Below are 13,807 nucleotides of genomic sequence, written 5' to 3'. Positions count from 1 at the left end.
AAATGTTCCCCAAACTTCAGATCCAAAGCCACTCCTTGATGCTTCAAAGATTACCACTTCTTCTTCTTCTTCTAAATCACTCAAAAATGGCCAAAAGCATGAATCATCACTATGGGGGCTTAGGGTGCGGCGTTTTGGGTGTGAGAGACAGTAAAGGAGACCTAGGAAGAAGATTGAGACGTTTAAATAGGCTCCAAGCCCCGAATTTAGGGTTTTCCTCGCGCAGACCAGACTCGCCGAGTCCACTTGGCCGACTCGCCGAGTTGGTCACTTACTCCTCGACCAGGATCCCGCTCCGACTCGCCGAGTCCTTCCTTGGACTCGTCGAGTCCCTCCTAAATTTAGGGTTTCCTTTACTTTCTTGGCTTTCAAAATCTTGGGTGTTACACAGACCCACTACGCTGGGCGTACTCCCATTTACGCAGGGCGTAACTCCGCTGAACTACAACTTCACATAAGATCTTATTGGCTTAAGCTCTTAAGCCCAAACTTCAGATCCATAGACCAAATATGCCTAGGATCCATAAAGTCTCAAACTTTATTACTTGGGACGTCCATAAAGCTCTTAATCCAAGGTCTTAATCCATTAAGACCTATCTATATCACATATGAGACAACCAAAGCCCTTGGGACCTCATTTTTCTTACTCAAGACCTCTCCTAAGGTCAAAAAGGACAGCTAATCTCAACCAACTCGAATCATGCATCAAGATGAGGTTTTTGGGACAAGAATGATGTCAAAACTTCACAACACATAGATCTATACAATATGATTGTCAAGCCAGAGACTTTTTACCTCAAAAGGGCCTCAAAAGATGATGTCTTTCCAGATCTACAAGCTCCAGCCACTCAACTCCTTCTTTGACAACTTCCTCTTTCTTCTTCTAGACTCTCCTTTTCCAAAACAAGCTTTCCAAGGTCAAACACACCCAACAATGGAGGTGGGACGCCTATCTAGGGTTTCTGAGGATAAGAGAGTGTTTGTGGAGGCTAGGGTGAGAACCATTATGTTCCTTATATAGTGGATGGCTCTAAATTTAGGGTTTATGGATGATAGACGTAGGCTGGGCGTACAAATAGTACGTTGGGCGTACGTCGAGAGACCTCCGCGTTCCTTTCCTCCATTACGCTGGGCGTACAACCAGCTTACGCTGGGCGTCCCCAACCAAACATATGCATGCATGCTTGATGTGTGTAAAATGCACTTGTTTTATCCCTACTTTTAATTAATAAATTTAACACACAAAGGCAGTGAACCTGTCTTTTAGTGGTATAGATTAGTAAGTAAGGTGTCGAACTCAGGGAACAGAAAATTAAACTAATAACTAATTTTAACTAAACAACTAATAAAAGTAAAAAGGGTTTTCTTCTAGTTTTGCAAGACTAGAAACTTAGGCACACTAAATTAACTAAATAACTAAAGCAACAACTATTCACCAAGTTTGATAAAGATGTTTCTATTTAGGTTCAACCAATTCACTCCTATGGTTATTTGTATTTATGATAGATTAATTGCTATTGGTTACCAATTATAATGGTTAGGTTCATGTTCATTACTCCTAACCCTTAGACAATTAACTAATTTAAGCGGTGATCAAGTGTTTAAACTAATTAATTCCCTAGATTAATGATTTGGATTAAATAAGATTTGTGATGGTCAATTAAGTTATTAATTCAATTAACCTCTTGTTTGATGGTTTCTCAAACAAGCTCACACATTAATCTTCCTATTGTCTTATTAATCTTAGTTTCATAATCATTACTTCTAAGCATATGGTTTAGTATTCACATAGACATATGAGGTTAACAACTAAGAGATGTTCATGCAGCCTAATTGTCTTCCAATTAACAGCAAATAGTAGTGATTAATGCATAAGGGTCTTTAACAAACTTAATTTAATAAATCACCAATAAACAATTAATCAAAATTAAGAATTAAACCATAGGAATTCCTTGGTATTCCCCAAACAGAAACAAAAACGAAATTAGTTCATAGTTGCAGTAAAAACAAACATAGAAACAATTTCAACTAGATTAGACATCATCAAATCCTAAACTTAAGTGGAATGATTAACCTAATTGCTTCAATTCTTCAAAAGGTTGAAGATTAGGGTTCCTCAACGTCTTCTGGTACTCTTAATCGCAGAAGGATCTTCAAAAATCGCCCAAGGTGTGTTCTCCTCGGATAAAGGTTCGATTTTTATAGATATCTCAAAACAGGGGGTACTCGGCGAGTAGCAGACCCAACTCGCCGAGTAGACTCGTTGTTATCCGTCTTAGATCAGGAAACGTGGCTATCTTCTGGAATATTCAGCGGTACTCGCCGAGTAGACGCGTGTACTCGCCGAGTATGTATACTTTTGTTCCTCAATCTTCACTCTTTGGTCTTTAATTGCTTTCCCTTGCTCCCTTTTACTCCCAAGCATATCTTTTGGACTGAAAACAAAATTTAAACAATATTAAGTACCTTTTGTCCATATTATTCACATAATTAGTTAAAAATGAATAAAAATATATACTAAATAATTAACTAATTATGCACATATCAAAATACCCCACACTTGACTTTTGCTTGCCCCCAAGCAAAACTAAATTTTAAACATATTAGAATCACATATGACAACTATAATCTAACCCAGCCATTATGCCAAGACCGCAACGCATGCATTTGTGTCTAAATTTTTTTCCTAAGGACCTCCCATACTCCAAATACTCACAATCCTCATAAACACTTGCCCACTCATCCCGAACTATGCTCATTTTATGCAACCCTCCGAATCCATCCGCAGAAAACCTCTTTACCCTCAAGGTATTTTTAATTGAGCAACCCAAGCATACATAATCTAGAATTACAACTTTTTGATACCATAATGGAGCTCTTTTGAATTCATCTCTTCTTTGATAATTGCTTTGATCTCTTTGAATTCACCACCTTTATTGTTTGATTTTCGGGTATCTTCAACTTTTTTGAATTTCTTGGAATTTTGATCTTTTGATCTTCACTTTGATTGCTCCAAAATTCTTACAACTTTCTTTTGTAATTCTTTTTTTTTCTCTTTTTTTTACATGTATTCCTCACTTTTTTTTTTCTCAAATCCCTACATGCTTAAGCAGGGGCGCTCAATCTCAACCTTTATTGGCTAACGATAACAATTTTCCTGGATACATTTCAGGTTTAGGCTGCTAAACATATTGCATCCCTCGGGCCGAGCAGGGTCGTGTTTTTGTCCCATGATTTCACTGGAATAAGGAAGCCACAAATGCACTAGAACGTATATAGGCTCAACTAAACATTTGGGTTTTCATGCAATTATCAACACAACTCTAATATGGAATCCTAATTTTTCTTTTACCAAACTTTTCTAAATTAAATCCTAAGTAATACTTTTGATATGCAAATGTTTTTTTTTAAATTAGCCTAAATTAAGATTCTAAATTTTCTATTTATGTGATAACCCCCTACCCCACACTTATTTTATGCAATGCCCTTATTGCATATTATGTATGATAAAAAACATAAAAAGAAAATAAAGAGGGAATTGGAACAAACTCTCCTGGGATAGCAGTTGATAGGTTGATACTCTTCATGTAAGGTTCCAACTTCAGCTGACTTTGGCATGGGAACAGCACATCCATGCCTTGGGTGTCAAATCTCGTGTGGTTGATAGCTTGAAAATTTAAAGGAACAAGCTTCTTTAGAACATCTCCAGAAACAATTCCTCCCAAAAAAATATGTAAATGTAGCAGTGAAAGTGCCCAAAGCAATTTTTGGAATTTGAAAATTGGCAGAGTACTCGGCGAGTAGATCGTAGACTCGGCGAGTAAATCTCGTCTCAGAACAATGTCGAGTAAAAAGTCAGGTACTCGCCGAGTACGTTTTGTGCACTCGGCGAGTAGACGTGACAGTCCCAGAAAAACAATACTAATGCTCCATTCAACTCTAGTTTGGACATGCATCCTGACTTTATCTTCTAATTCATCCAGCAATAGTACACTCCATAACTCTTGCACGGACTCAATCTTAAGAACAACACGCTATAATTCTTGAAAATCTCCTAATTCCCATTTTGACCCTCAACTTAGCATGTCTCCTAATCTTCTTCCCTGAAAAAATTGAACAACCAAAAGTGACATTAATAATCAAACCACCAAAACAACCAACATCCAAGTGTTTTAACAATTGTCCAAAACATAATTAAAACATCATTATAAAAGCAAAAACAAAAGAAAACAAGTCTTCATCATTCATCCTCCATATCAGCACCTCCCGTGCCACTTCCTCCTTCTCCGGCTCTCCTTCTCATCTGCTCCTCCCAATTCATGATATACGGGTATCCGGGACCGGGTCTCGGGGCGATATTCATTTGCTGAAAAAGATATTCAAAAGATTGGTTAGTGTAGTTCACCCCTTGCCCAATGTCATCTAGGTAGCGACGGTACTCTAATTGATTCCACCCATCATTATCCTCCTCCACCGGAATAACCGGTGGGTCTTCTCGTACCCGTTCGCTACGTTGCCTAACCCGCCTTCCCGGCTCCTCCGGAATCGCCGGCTCATCTTCATGTGGGATGGTAAAGGAGTCACCAAACTTTTCAACTATCCTCGCCCTCCGATATAATGCCGTGTTGAATGGTGGAGGGTGGATAACCGTGAGCGCCCTAGCTTGCGGTAGATCAAGTATCCCATACGACTTGGCCAGTCGAGTAATAAACATTCCTCCATTGATTTTTGAATTAACTTTCTCCTTGACCGCCCCTTCGGCAAGGAACTTGGCAATGCAGTAAGGAATGTTGCAAAAGGCCTCGGGAGTAATGATACTCCATAAATAAAAGATGTCAAGGGTTGGAACCTTGTCCCAATCCTTCCTTTGGTTGATGGTACTGGCGACAAATCGGTGAAGAAGTCGGTGGATCGGTGAACGGATGTGGCCTTCTTGAGTGGTGGACGGAATATAAACTCTGTTGGCTATTGTGTTCCACCATGTCGAGGCCACCACTGCCTCGGGAAGTTCTTTGTGGCTGTTTTCCAGGAATGCTTCAAAATCTTCTGTCATCATTACGCTTTGATCGTAAATCCCCAACCTCCACAAGAACTCAGCAATGCTGCACTGTCGCAGCTCTCCACCCAAAGAAAAAGAGATTACGTTGGGATTGTAGTAATCACTACCACCTCAGAATGAGATGGTAGCAAAAAACTCCCAGCACAACTCAGCATATACGGACTCCTGAATTTTGAACAATTGTAACCACCCGTCACAAGTAATGGTGGTGTACCCCAAACTACAATCTTTTACCAAATATGGTGTAAGCTCCTCCTCTAACCCGACATTTCCCATCCAACCCCAGTCAACCGCATTCGGGAGATGAATTTCCTTTTGTTTTAGGGCTTCCAACCTGTTTCTAGCTCGGTTTTGAGATGACTTGGAAGTTATGTGTTGAAAGGAAAGCCATGGAATATCATTTTGACTTCCTCCGCGTGAAGATTGCCCCCATCTGAACATGGTTCCTGCATACAGACACCAACAAACACACCAGCAAACAAAACCCAGTAATTAAAAACAAGAAAGTGGGTCTGAAAAGGCATCTACTCGCCGAGTACACGACCTACTCGGCGAGTAAGATGAACTGCGGGACTGGAACTGTCTCGGTCCTGTGTATAGCAGTTAATAATCCAATTTTCCTACAGGGGTTTGTTGTAATAGATTATCTAACCACAAATCATAAAGAAATTCGTCCTAATATCACATAATTCATGGCTAATTCGAAACCCTAGAATTGGAGGAAACCCCCAAATCCGAAATTAAGTCAAATCGGGGTAAATTCGTGATAAAGATCAAACCTTTAAGGAGTTTATGGTGTAAATATGTTACCTTTTTGGTTGAACGATGAGAAATGAGTAGAAATTCGGAGAAAATTGGACGAACTCGCGAAAAATCGTTTGGCTGCTCGAGGGTTGCTGTGCACGGCGAGTGTGAGGGGTAATGGGTGAAAAACCCTCTTTTTACAGACTTATTATTCACCCGTGTAAATCGGCTACTCGCCGAGTAGAACGGACCTACTCGCCGAGTACATATGCAGTTACGCGTTTTTTCGGGTTACTCGGGTAGGTACTCGCCGAGTATACGGCCCTACTCGGCGAGTAAAACTTACAGTTGAAAAAAAAATTTGTGACAAATTTAAAGAATTTATGTATTTTCTCCTTTTTAAACCCTCCACCCCACACTCTAAGTATTGCTTGTCCTCAAGCAGCGATGTTCTCAAAATAAATGAAGAAAAGAAAAAATAAAGTAAAAGAAAAGGAAGGAAAATGCAAACTTGAGACTCGGGTTGCCTCCCGAGAAGCGCTTCTTTTTAGGGAGTCATTAGCTGGACTCCTCCCCTTCTACGTGGCTGCATTCTTTTCCAGCAACAACAATTCTTCCATTCCTTCATTACGGGGGACTCCTTCTTCATATGTTTTAACCCTATGACCATTGACCTTGAAAGGCGTGCCATCTCTTGATAATAGCTCTATGGCACCATGTGGAAACACCGTCTTCACTACAAAAGGACCATCCCACCTGGACTTGAGTTTTCCCGAGAAAAGCTTTAGTCTTGAGTTAAAGAGCAACACTTTTTGACCTTCATGAATTTGTTTATCTTTGATCCTCTTGTCATGCCACATCTTAGTCTTCTCTTTATATAGCCATGAGCTGGAGTATGCATCATTCCTTAGTTCTTCAAGAGCATTCATTTTCATTAACCAGTTACTCTTTAGTTCATCCATGTTGAAGTTACAACTCTTTAATGCCCAAAACGCCTTGTGTTCTAGCTCCACCGGTAAATGGCATTGCTTCCCATAAACTAACCTATATGGTGTGGTACCAATAGGTGTTTTGAAAGCTGTACGAAAGGCCCAAAGTGCATCATCTAGCTTATCCGACCATTCCTTGCGATTGCTCCCAACCGATTTCTCCAAAATTCGCTTTAAGGCTCGATTTGTTACTTCGGTTTGTCCACTAGTTTGTGGATGGTATGATGTGGAAAACTTATGGGTGACCCCATATTTCTTTAACAGTTTTTCCAATTGATCATTGGCAAAATGTGTGCCTCGGTCACTAATAAGAGCTTTCGGGACTCCAAACCGTGAAAATAGTTTCTTTAAAAATCGTACTACCACCCGTCCGTCATTTGTTGGTAATGCTTGTGCTTCCGCCCACTTAGATACGTAGTCCACCGCCACTAGTATGTATTTGTTTCCTTTAGACATGGGAAATGGTCCCATGAAGTCAATTCCCCACACATCAAACACCTCGCACACTTGGATACTATGTTGTGGCATTTCATTTCGGGATGAAATATCTCCCACTCTTTGACAAGCATCACATTCTTTGACAAATTGGGTTGCATCTTTAAAAATTGTTGGCTAATAAAACCCAATGTCAAAGATCTTCTTCGCCGTGTAGTGTGCTCCATGATGTCCTCCCGTGGGCCCGCTATGACAATGTTCTAGTATTCTCCGGCTTTCCTTCCCGAGCACACATCTTCGTATGATACCATCCGCACAGCTTCGGAAGAGGTATGGGTCATCCCAATAGTAATATTTGATTTCAGCAAAGAATTTCTTCTTTTGTTGACTGCTATAGTCCTTCGGGATGTAATTTGTAGCTAAATAGTTAGCTATGTCTGCGAACCATGGCTCTTCTCCCACTGACACCATGATGTACTCATCCGGGAAGTCGTCTCCTACTATATCTTCTTGCAACTGCGGGTTCTCAAGTCTTGACAAGTGGTCGGCTGCCACATTCTCCATTCCCTTCTTGTCTCTTATCGCTATGTCAAATTCTTGAAGAAGCAACACCCGTCGTATTAGTCTTGGCTTGGCATCCTGTTTGGAAAATAAATACTTGATAGCCGAGTGGTCAGTAAAAACAGTAGTTTTGGATAAAACCAGATAAGGGCGGAATCTGTCAAAGGCATACACCACAGCTAGTAATTCTTTTTCAGTGGTGGTGTAATTTTCTTGGGCTGGGTTTAGAGTCTTACTAGCATAATATATGGGTTGAAAGTGCTTATCAACCCTTTGACCAAGGACAGCTCCTAATGCATGGTCACTAGCATCACACATAATTTCAAAAGGTAAGTTCCAATTTGGTGCAATAATGATCGGGGCATTAGTTAATTTTTCCTTTAAAAATTCAAATGCCTCTAAACACTCTTTAGTGAAATTAAATGGTGCATCTTTTAGTAGTAGTTGTGTTAGAGGTCTAGTTATTTTGGAAAAATCTTTTATGAAACGCCGGTAAAAACCCGCGTGTCCTAGAAAACTCCTAATGCCCTTCACATTGGTTGGTGGGGGTAATTTGGCAATAGTGTCTATCTTTGCCCTATCCACTTCAATTCCCATTTTGGAAATCTTGTGGCCCAACACTATACCCTCCTTGACCATAAAATGAAATTTCTCCCAATTGAGTACCAAGTCGGTTTTTTCACACCTAGCAAGCATTAAGTCAAGATTAGTGAGACAATCATGGAAAGATGATCCAAAAACGGAAAAATCGTCCATAAAAACTTCCATGAATTTTTCCACCATATCGTGGAATATAGCGGTCATGCACCTTTGAAAAGTCGCGGGTGCATTGCATAACCCAAAAGGCATGCGTCTATAAGCAAAAGTCCCACTTGGGCAAGTGAATGTGGTCTTTTCTTGGTCCATTGGGTCTATGGGTATTTGAAAATACCCCGAAAATCCATCTAGAAAACAATAATAGCTATGGCCCGATAATCTTTCTAGCATTTGATCAACAAAAGGTAAGGGAAAATGGTCTTTACGAGTGGCATCGTTTAGCTTTCGATAATCGATGCACACTCTCCAACCGGTTACCGTTCGTGTCGGAATTAGCTCGTTCTTTTCATTGGTTATGACCGTCATCCCTCCTTTCTTGGGCACCACTTGGACCGGACTCACCCATGGACTGTCGGAAATGGAATATATAATTCCCGCATCTAAGAGCTTGACCACTTCCTTCTTGACTACTTCTTGCATATTCGGGTTCAGTCTTCTTTGGTGTTGTACAACCGGCTTTGCTCCTTCTTCCAAGTTGATCTTATGGGAGCAATAGGATGGACTTATTCCCTTGATGTCGGTGATGCTCCATGCTATGGCCTGTTTTCGCTTCTTCAATACTTGCACGAGTTCTTCTTTTTCAGAATTGGTCAGGTCAAAGGCTATAATTACTGGCTTTTGGTTGCCTTCCTCGAGAAACGCATACTCCAAATGATCTGGTAAAGTTTTCAGCTCTGATTTTGGGCTCTGACTGTTGGACTCGCCGAGTGGAGGTGAGGTACTCGGCGAGTTGGTGGCTGCAATCACGAATTCTGACTTTTCTTCAGATATACTCGGCGAGTAGATCGGCCCTACTCAGCGAGTAGGGCTGTCAGATTGCTTCATTAGTTCTTCATACTCCGCTTCTTCCAATTGTCTTTCAATTTCTAGTAGATCTTTTTCTGGATCAAATGCTTCATCTAAAGCTCCAAACTTGCTGGAATCTTCAGGTATGTCTTCCTCCAATAGTTCATCAAGCATGTCGATTGAGAATGTTGTGTCGTCACTGGTCCTTGGATACTTCATAGCTTGGTCCACCCCGAATGTTACTGAATCGTCCCCGACCCGCAAGGTGAGCTTTGAGTCTCTCATGTCTACTATAGCGCTGGCCGTGTTGAGGAAGGGCCTTCCAAGGATGATTGGTACTTGTGGATCCGCCTCCATGTCTAGAATGATGAAATCAGCCGGAAAGACAAATTTATCCACCTTGACTAGTATGTCTTCGCATATGCCTCTTGGAAAAGTGACTGTTTTGTTGGCCAAGTGTATTGCCATGCGAATTGGCCTTGGTTCCGGGAGATCTAGCTTCTTGAAGAATGAATAAGGCATTAGATTCACACTTGCTCCCGAATCAGCTAAGGCATATATGGTGGTCAAGTTGCCAAATTGGCAAGGTAAGGTCAAGCTCCCCGGGTCGCCTTTCTTCTTTGGTAGCCTATTTAGCATAGCAGCTGAGCAGTTTTCATTGAGTACCACCTTCTTCACTTCTTCCATCTTCTTTCTATTTGTGAGAAGTTCCTTAAGGAACTTTGCATATTTGGGCATTTGCATGACGGCTTCAATGAATGGTATGTTGATTTGAAGAGTCTTGATGTGATCTAGAAACTTCTGGTACTCCTCTTCCTGCTTCTCCTTCTTCGCTCGGGTTGGGTATGGCATGGGAGGCTGGTAAAGTTTTTCAGAAGCCTGTGTGGTGGGTTTTTGTGATGTACTCGCCGAGTCCATACGTGGTACTCGGCGAGTAGGGCTATCAGAGTGTAATTCTTGGTTTTCTGCTTGCTTTTCTGCCTCCTCCTTCTGTGATTTCTCAGTCTGAATAGGTGCCAGGGGGTGATTATCTTCCCACTTCTTGTTGTGACAATGTTTATTTGCGCGCCTCGTGGGTTGTTTTCAGTTTTGCTAGGGAGTTCACCCGGTGATCTTTGGTTGATTTGTTGAGCAAGTTGCCCAAGCTGTGTCTCTATATTGTGAATAGATGCTTGCTGGTTCCTTAGCATGGTCCTTGTTTCTTGAATTGCAGCATCATGGTCACTGTGTCTTTTTTCTGAAGCAGCTACAAATTTTGTGAGCATTTCTTCCAAGCTTGGCTTCTTTTCTTGCACCGGCTCCTCCTTTTGGTATAACCCTCTCCCTTTTTGCCTAAACCTTTCCTCCTTGGCTTTCTTGTACTCTTCATAAGGGAGCCAATCTTTCTTTTGTCTTCGCCAGTCTTCATCATATCGGTCTCCACTTGAGTAACACACTTGCGCCTTCTTGTTGCCATTTTCATCTAAATCACAATCTCTAGTGAGGTGAGGCCCATTGCAGTTTTCACAACCCACCCGAATAGCATGGATTGTTTGATCCATTTTATCCGTCCTCCTATCCATGGTTTTTAACATAGCCATGACCGCGGATAAGTCTTCAGTAGTTGCATAGGCAGCTCCCCTAGTGACATCATGCCTAGGGTTGTGGTATTCTCTAGAGTGTTTAGAGAATTCTTCAATCAATTCTTTGATCACTGGGGGTGGCTTCTTTGTGAGCGGGCCTTGCGAGTCTAGTAACTGCCTGGTTGTGACATTGACTCCATCATAGAAGATGGATACTTCTTGCTGGCTGTTGAGGTCATGGTGTGGGCAGTTTCTTAGTAAGCTCTTGTATCTTTCCCAAGCTTCATATAGAGACTCTCCAGCTTGTTGTTCAAAGTTAGCTATGGCCTTCTTCAACTTGGCTATATTGGAAGGTGGGCAGAAGTGATCAATGAATTCTTCTTTCATCTTGGCCCAAGTGGTGACTGATCCGGGGAGAAGTGATTTGAGCCAGTCTTTTGCAGCACCTTTGAATGTCACCGGAAGCATACGAAGTAGCTGAGTCTCGTGGGGCACATTTGGAACATTAAAGTAATCAGCTACATCATTGACTTCATCCAAGTGTTTGTAGGCATCTTCATGGTCTTTTCCATAAAAGGGTATTTCCTTAAGTAAAGCTAGGATATGACCCTTTAGCTCGAAGGTAGCAGTCGCGGGAATTGCGGGTTGCACAAGTCCCGGGCTGGTGTCGTCTCGCATCCTCTTCTTCCATTCTCCCATGGGGATTTCATCAATGTTATCCATTGTGACAGCTAACTCTTCCTCGGATTCGGTTTCGTGCTCGTATGTCGGGTCCTCTTCTTCTTCGGTCTCGTACTCGATATCTTCCTTAGCCGGTTCGTCGATTACTAAGGAAGCGCTGGACGCTCCTGATTTGCTGCTCTTCTTTTTCCCAAAAACAGTCTTCAAATTGGACAAGGGTGATTTCTTTGGTGTACTTGAACTCTCCACGTCCTTTCCCTTGTTTCTTTTCAATGCGGTTTCGGGATCTTCAAACGGAGGTACCAGCGGGGTGTTTGATCCTCTGGTCATGAAAGTCCTGCAATAAACAGAATGAAAGCGTAAAAAGAACAAAAAAAAAATTCGAAAATTTAACTGCTAATTACGCTGCTACTCGCCGAGTAGGTGCGACTGCACTCGGCGAGTACCAGTGTATTTTTGAAAAAATTAGAAACTTACTATTAAAACTTAAAAATATACTAAAACCTAATTACTGACTACTAAACTGTAATAAAGTAACCTTATGCAAGTAAACTCACACAAAGGATCGAAAAAATTAGGAATTAGATTAATTATTTAGAACCGTTCCCCGGCAACGGCGCCAAAAACTTGATGTGTGTAAAATGCACTTGTTTTATCCCTACTTTTAATTAATAAATTTAACACACAAAGGCAGTGAACCTGTCTTTTAGTGGTATAGATTAGTAAGTAAGGTGTCGAACTCAGGGAACGGAAAATTAAACTAATAACTAATTTTAACTAAACAACTAATAAAAGTAAAAAGGGTTTTCTTCTAGTTTTGCAAGACTAGAAACTTAGGCACACTAAATTAACTAAATAACTAAAGCAACAACTATTCACCAAGTTTGATAAAGATGTTTCTATTTAGGTTCAACCAATTCACTCCTATGGTTATTTGTATTTATGATAGATTAATTGCTATTGGTTACCAATTATAATGGTTAGGTTCATGTTCATTACTCCTAACCCTTAGACAATTAACTAATTTAAGCGGTGATCAAGTGTTTAAACTAATTAATTCCCTAGATTAATGATTTGGATTAAATAAGATTTGTAATGGTCAATTAAGTTATTAATTCAATTAACCTCTTGTTTGATGGTTTCTCAAACAAGCTCACACATTAATCTTCCTATTGTCTTATTAATCTTAGTTTCATAATCATTACTTCTAAGCATATGGTTTAGTATTCACATAGACATATGAGGTTAACAACTAAGAGATGTTCATGCAGCCTAATTGTCTTCCAATTAACAGCAAATAGTAGTGATTAATGCATAAGGGTCTTTAACAAACTTAATTTAATAAATCACCAATAAACAATTAATCAAAATTAAGAATTAAACCATAGGAATTCCTTGGTATTCCCCAAACAGAAACAAAAACGAAATTAGTTCATAGTTGCAGTAAAAACAAACATAGAAACAATTTCAATTAGATTAGACATCATCAAATCCTAAACTTAAGTGGAATGATTAACCTAATTGCTTCAATTCTTCAAAAGGTTGAAGATTAGGGTTCCTCAACGTCTTCTGGTACTCTTAATCGCAGAAGGATCTTCAAAAATCGCCCAAGGTGTGTTCTCCTCGGATAAAGGTTCGATTTTTATAGATATCTCAAAACAGGGGGTACTCGGCGAGTAGCAGACCCAACTCGCCGAGTAGACTCGTGTTATCCGTCTTAGATCAGGAAACGTGGCTATCTTCTGGAATATTCAGCGGTACTCGCCGAGTAGACGCGTGTACTCGCCGAGTATGTATACTTTTGTTCCTCAATCTTCACTCTTTGGTCTTTAATTGCTTTCCCTTGCTCCCTTTTACTCCCAAGCATATCTTTTGGACTGAAAACAAAATTTAAACAATATTAAGTACCTTTTGTCCATATTATTCACATAATTAGTTAAAAATGAATAAAAATATATACTAAATAATTAACTAATTATGCACATATCAATGCTTGGCATGCATGGGACCCCTTTGCTAAACTTCCCCCTTAGGGACCATTGTTACCAATATCTTTAATTTACAACATCTCCTCCATCATAAGTCCGTTTCCGTTAAACTCCATATCCACATTAAGGTGGCGAGAAGACCTACGCTTCTAGCGACACACCCCAACCCGAAAACCCTTTTTGAAT

General features: G+C 40.5%; 1 non-coding gene across 1 annotated transcript; it reads left to right on the top strand.

The window, feature by feature from the left end:
• Window positions 1–11,184: 11,184 nt before the first annotated feature.
• On the top strand, window positions 11,185–11,291 carry LOC145080706 (small nucleolar RNA R71). Its single transcript, XR_013695296.1, has one exon. It is a non-coding gene; the product is annotated as a small nucleolar RNA R71 (small nucleolar RNA).
• Window positions 11,292–13,807: the final 2,516 nt, after the last annotated feature.

This window comes from Lactuca serriola, chromosome 1 (genome assembly GCF_051521515.1).
Source record: "Lactuca serriola cultivar US96UC23 chromosome 1, Lser_US96UC23_V15, whole genome shotgun sequence".
Classification (NCBI taxonomy): Eukaryota; Viridiplantae; Streptophyta; class Magnoliopsida; order Asterales; family Asteraceae; genus Lactuca; species Lactuca serriola.
This window is presented reverse-complemented; position numbering and strand designations above follow the sequence as displayed.